The 6,027-nt window shown below is 46.9% G+C and overlaps 1 pseudogene; it reads right to left on the bottom strand.

Moving 5' to 3' along the window:
- Positions 1-283: 283 nt before the first annotated feature.
- LOC147375924 (endogenous retrovirus group PABLB member 1 Env polyprotein-like) lies at positions 284-4,516 on the bottom strand (annotated as a pseudogene).
- Positions 4,517-6,027: the final 1,511 nt, after the last annotated feature.

Consider the following 6,027-nt stretch of genomic DNA (forward strand, 5'->3'; position numbering starts at 1 on the left):
GTTATCAATAGGCCTCTGGTCATACCCCAATTACCATAATAGAATTTATGATTCTATTTGGTTACACAGATAATTAAGGTATTCTTTTAGCCGTCTGAGAGTTTAGGTATGAGGCCTGGGCTCTTCCATGGAGGGGGAGGGGGTGTCTGGTTTTCCAACTGGTATGTCGTTTCCATAGATACTGAGCATATAGCTCAAAGTCCACAGTCCAGGCCAAGTTGGAGTCCTACTTTCAAGATGGAGCTTGTTCTGTTTCCTCCTTCATTCCCCCCTCCTGATGCTCTTAACTCATAGTATGAGCATCTCTCATAGGGATATATTGCACCCTGGCTCTCTGACCACCAGTTTGGGAGAACGACACCAACCTTTGGGTTACAAAGTTCATAATACATTGTAAAATGCAGGGTCCACAAAGCAGAACTATTAAGGCAACTGTAACCCTTGGAAGGAAAGTTATGACCAACCTAGATAGCATATTCAAAAGCAGAGACATTACTTTACCAACAAAGGTCCATCTAGTCAAGGCTATGGTTTTTCCAGTGGTCATGTATGGATGTGAGAGTTGGACTGTGAAGAAAGCTAAGCACTGAAGAATTGATGCTTTTGAACTGTGGTGTTGGAGAAGACTCTTGAGAGTCCCTTGGACTGCAAGGAGATCCAACCAGTCCATCCTAAAGGAAATCAGTCCTGAATATTCATTGGAAGGACTGATGCTGAAGCTGAAGCTCCAATACTTTGGCCACCTCATGCGAAGAGTTGACTCATTGGAAAAGACCCTGATGCTGGGAGGGATTGGGGGCAGGAGGAGAAGGGGACAACAGAGGATGAGATAGCTGGATGGCATCACCGACTTGATGGACATGAGTCTGAGTGAACTCCGGGAGTTGGTGATGGACAGGGAGGCCTGGTGTTCTGTGATTCATGGGGTCGCAAAGAGTCAGACATGACTGAGCAACTGAACTGAACTGAACTGAACTGAACTGAATAATGATAAATATAGTTTTCTGCCAATCACCCTTCACCCAAGGTAGGACCGAAGTCCAGAAAGGAATGTAATGTTTTCATTTGACATTGTTTTTACCTGTTTTTTCATGTCATCTAAGGCAGCTGATACATTGACAGATATATCAGGAATATATACACAACATTCAGCCTTAATTATAGCACAGGTCCCGCCTTGAGCAGCTGTGAGCATGTCCAAAGCCATTCGATTTTGAATTACCACTTTTCTCATTTGGATTTGTTTTCATTTAAGGCTTGGATGACTTTAGCACCATCTAGGAGGGCCTGTTTTGTGAAATTAGTCAAGGCCTCTACTTTAATCATAATATCTGTTGTCCCTATAGAAGATACGAATAAGGCAGCACTATACTCATACCACTGAAACACAGACCCTGTCCACCTAGCATGTAAATAAGGTAGATTTACCAGGGCTTGTAGGTTAGGCTTTATGCTGCCATGGGAAAAAGTGAATCCCAGTGTGCAGTGGCCTACACAGACGATTGGTAACCAAGGCCAAAGGTTAGGCCCACAAAGCCATTGGGTTCTGTTGGGCGCCATACAGCGGATTCCAGGGTTATATTTCCAATCAGAGCCTGGCCAATGGATGGACTTGTTGGAGTGGTATGTGACCTCGAATGTTCATTTACATTGTTCGGGGGACAGGTACCCCATATATTTTAGTTCTTTTGGGTCTAATGTAGGTCACCAAACCCTACCCTTTGCTTTTTTGGTTCCCAGCATAGAGCGGTGGGAGTAATTAATTGACCCTTTTTGGGGGTCATCCAGAAATATTCATCCCAGACTTGGTAGAATTGTTCAACATACCTAGAGGCCTGTCCCCCTTGTTGGTCAGAGAGGAGCCCGGTAGGCTGCAGTCCATGGGGTCACAAAGAGTCAGACACTTACTGAGCAACTTCACTTTCACTTTTCACTTTCATGTATTGGAGAAGGAAATGGCAACCCATTCCAGTGTTCTTGCCTGGAGAATCCCAGGGACGGGGGAGCCTGGTGGCCTGCCGTCTATGGGGTCACACAGAGTCGAACAGGACTGAAGCGACTTAGCAGCAGCAGCAGCATAGGCTTTTGTTACTACTATGAAACTGGTGTTTACGTCAAATGTAACCCCATGACCTGAGTCTATTGACTGTAGGTCTGGCTTACACCAAGAAAGCAGGAAGCGATTATGACTGACAAGAGAAAGGAAAGTCTCTTTTTGTCGTCCCAGAAAAGAATGGTTTAAAATCTCCTTGGCAGAGCAATGACACCCACCAAGGAAGTCCATCCATCACAGACAGAGGCATAGCCCCACATACCCAGCAGTTGGAGGTGTTGTGGAAGTCCGCATAGGAATGTGCCCATGAGATGAAAACATTGAGTTGAAATGGAAGTTAAATTCAATATCACGTTGATGAGGTCAGGCAGCAGGAGTTAATTATGTGGCTTCATCCTGAAGGGGCTCGTCCGGAATCTTCTTTTCCTTCTTCTTCTTAAGGATGACCTTAGTCTCTCAATGGTCAGTGGGGTCCCTCTGCACAGTCCACTCAGCGTTTTCTGGGTCTGTGTGGTATGTTCTCTTCATCCTCATGTGGTGGATCCAGGAAGTGACACCTGCAACTTTAACTACTGTTAAAGGGGTGGTTGGAACAACAGTATATGGACCCTTCCAATGTGGGGCCAAAGAACAGTGTTTCTAGTCCTTGACCCACACCTGATCCCCGGGCGCAAATTTGTGAATCTGTTCCCCAAGGGGGAACAGCATCTTTTCTTGTACAAACTTAGTTACCTGATTTACTACCTTACTCAGTTGTTTCATCTGCTGTGAAATCTCATCTCCCCTTACCTGAGGCAAATTTGTTGACACCTGTTTTATTATGGGAAGGGGCCTTCCATACACAATTTCATATGGAGAATAGCCATGGGATTGTGGGGTCATCCTGAGTCTAAGCAGAGCCATCGGAAACAAGTCCACCCACGAGGAGTCAGTCTCTAGGATCCACTTGGAGAGTGTCTCTGTAAGTGTCAGGTTGGTTCCTTCCACTGTTTCACAACTCTGGGGCCTATATACTGTATGTAATTTCCTCTTGATGTTTAAAATTTTGCTTACTTGTTATACTAAATCAGCTATGAAAGCTGGGCCATTGTCCAATCCAATGCTGGTAGGAAATCCAAATCTGGGAGCTATCTCCCTAAGTAGGCACCAGGCTACTTTTGATGCTCTTTTAGTTCCAGGTAGGAAAAGCTTCTACCCATCCCAAAAATGTACATACCATGACCAGCAGGTAATGGTAGTGTTGGTGAGGTTTCATTTCAGTGAAGTCCACTTCCAGGTGTTCAAAGGGCAACGTGCCTTTTAGCTGAATCCCTGGAGGTTTCTGTCTTTGCTGAGAGGCAGCATTGACCTGTGAGCAGGCAGTGCAGTTCTGAGATTTTGTCCCACATAGGGAAGAGAGGCAGGGAACCAAGAAATATTTTCAAATTAGCTCTTCCAGTTTATCATGGCCTAGGTAGGTTGCTTGGTGTGTTTGGCTTACCAGAGTGGGTGGCAGCTCCTCTGGTACCAATAATTTGCCACTTGGCAATTCTTACCATCCCTTTTCAGTCTGAATGGCCCCTTCCACTTTGGCTAGTTGGTTTTGGGCTTCAGTGTATTTTGGAGAGTCAAGCGTTAGCTCAGGCAACTCTACCAATACAAGAGCTTTAATAGGGGCTTCACTTGTCACCCTCAAGCCCTCAGCTGCTTGTTTAGTGGTCTTATCTGCCAGTGTGTTCCCTGAACCTGAGGGGTATCTTCTTTTTGATGTCCTCGGCAGGGTACGACTGCAACCCTTTCTGGTTCCCAGGAAATATCTAATAGGGTCTTAATTTCTTCCTTATTTTTAATATCTTTTTTCTCTAGCTGTCAAAGGCCTCTCTCCTTATACAGAGCCCTGTGTACATGTAGTGTGGCAAAAGCATACCTGGAGTCTGTGTAAATGTTTGTCTTCTTACCTTTTGACAGCTGGAGGTCCTGGATTAGAGCATATAGTTTGGCTCGTTGAGCGGACCAGTGTGATGGCAGAGAACTAGCCTCAACGATGGTTTCTTCCATGACTACTGCATATCCTGACAGTCGTTGTTCTTGTTTCACCAGGCTGGTGCCATTGGTGTACAGGAGCAAATCTGGGTCCAGGATTGGCTGGTCTCTAAGTCAGGTCTGCTGGCATATTTCCTTGCAATCATGTGAAGGCCCACCTTCTCCCACAGGAAGGAGAGTAGCCAGATTCAGGGCCTGATAAGGCTCAATAGTAACATGGAGGTTCTCACATAACAGTCCCTGGTATTGAGTAATCCGGGATGTTGACAGACATTTATAAGGGTCCGCCCTTGGGAGAGTGTTGACCTCTTGTGGGACTTTTACGATCAAACTTGGCCCAAAGTCAGCTTTCTCCTGGACCAGTAAGGCAACTGCGGCAACTGCAGCATCTGCCCATAAGCATCCCAGCCACCCAGTGGCAACATTGTCCAGCGGTAACATTATCCAGCAGTTTCAGGAGATAAGCCACGGGTCTGTCCTGTGTCCCCATAGTCTGGGACAACACTCCCATAGCCACCTTGTCCTTTTTAGTCACATAAAGAGTAAACGGCTTAGCAAGTCTGTCAGACCCAAGGCGGGTGCTGATGTAATTGTACTGGGTTTGAGTTCTATTACCAGTGGGACTTGTTTTGCAAGCCCAGGTGGGGGTTGTCTTCCACCCAGACCTCAGGGAATTGTTGAGTTAACTCTCTCTTGACTGTTTAGTCCCTCCAGTTTCCCTTCCGGGAGACCATGCAACCTCCATTCATCTTGAGGGGTTACCGAGAGGAAAAGTAAATAGGTGGTTGAGCCAACTCAAAGAATGGGTCTTCCTTGGGGGGAAAAGGTCACTTGTGACCCCAATTTAGACAGCAAGTCTCTTCCCCACAAAGGTACTGGACATTCAGGGGTGTATAAAAATTCATGAGTCACTAGGTGTCCCCCCATCTGACATTTTCTGGGGCTTGAGACACAAAGGCTCAATTTATCACCATCTAAGATCCAGCAGCCTCTGAATCTACTGGTGTATAAAGTCTACAGGCCTCGAACAGTCTTTCATAGAACTCAGAGGGCGATTCGCTTTCCCTTTGAATCACTTCTGAGGGTTTTGCCATACTCAGAGGTTTTCAGGCCCCCCTCTTGAGACTTTGTAAAATAGCCACTGGATATCTCTCCAGGTGGCCCCTCCCTTCCTCTTTGTTACAGTCCCAGTTGGGCCTCTAATCAGGGGTGGCTAGCTCTGCCCACCGCTGCAGGTTTGCTGTATTCTCAGGTGCCATTTCTCTTAACCATTTTTAGTTCTCAGTTAGGATCCTGTGTCGTTCCTCAGTACTGATAAGGGAGACTCGTAGTTGGATTATGTCATCCCATGTAGGGCGGTGGGTTTGAAAAATAGTCTCCATTAGCCTAATCATGGCTTGTGGCTCCCCCGAGTACAATGGAGTGTGTCTCTGCCAGTAGGCAATGGGACCCCACTCCAGTACTGTTGCCCGGAAAATCCCATTGACGGAGAAGCCTGGTAGGATGCAGTCCATGGGGTCGCTAAGAGTCAGACACGACTGAGCGACTTTTCACTTTCCACTTTCATGCATTGGAGGAGGAAATGGCAACCCAATCCAGTGTTCTTGCCTGGAGAATCCCATGGACGGAGAAGCCTGGTAGGATGCAGTCCATGGGGTCGCACAGAGTTGGACATGACTGAAGCGACTTGGCAGAGGAAAATGGCTGGTAATAATAGGCTACAGGGGGCAGATGGCAGTGCCCCATGCGTCCTGAACTGGAGGCTATTGTAGCTTTCTGAGGGGCATCTGTAGTGGGGTTCTTTGCCCCTGTTCCTTGGTGGAGCGCAGCCTTTGTCTAATTCCTGTGTTTTCTTCCCCCTTCCCATCAGTACTCATCAGGAGAGGTGGATCTAGGAGGTTCGGCTGAGGTGGAATTCTGGGGGTGTTGACCAGAGGTCTCCGTTGCTGGGA

Source organism: Bos grunniens, chromosome 3 (assembly GCF_055505025.1).
Source record: "Bos grunniens cultivar Pamir isolate PY7600 chromosome 3, Bosgru_T2T1.0, whole genome shotgun sequence".
Lineage (NCBI taxonomy): Eukaryota > Metazoa > Chordata > Mammalia > Artiodactyla > Bovidae > Bos > Bos grunniens.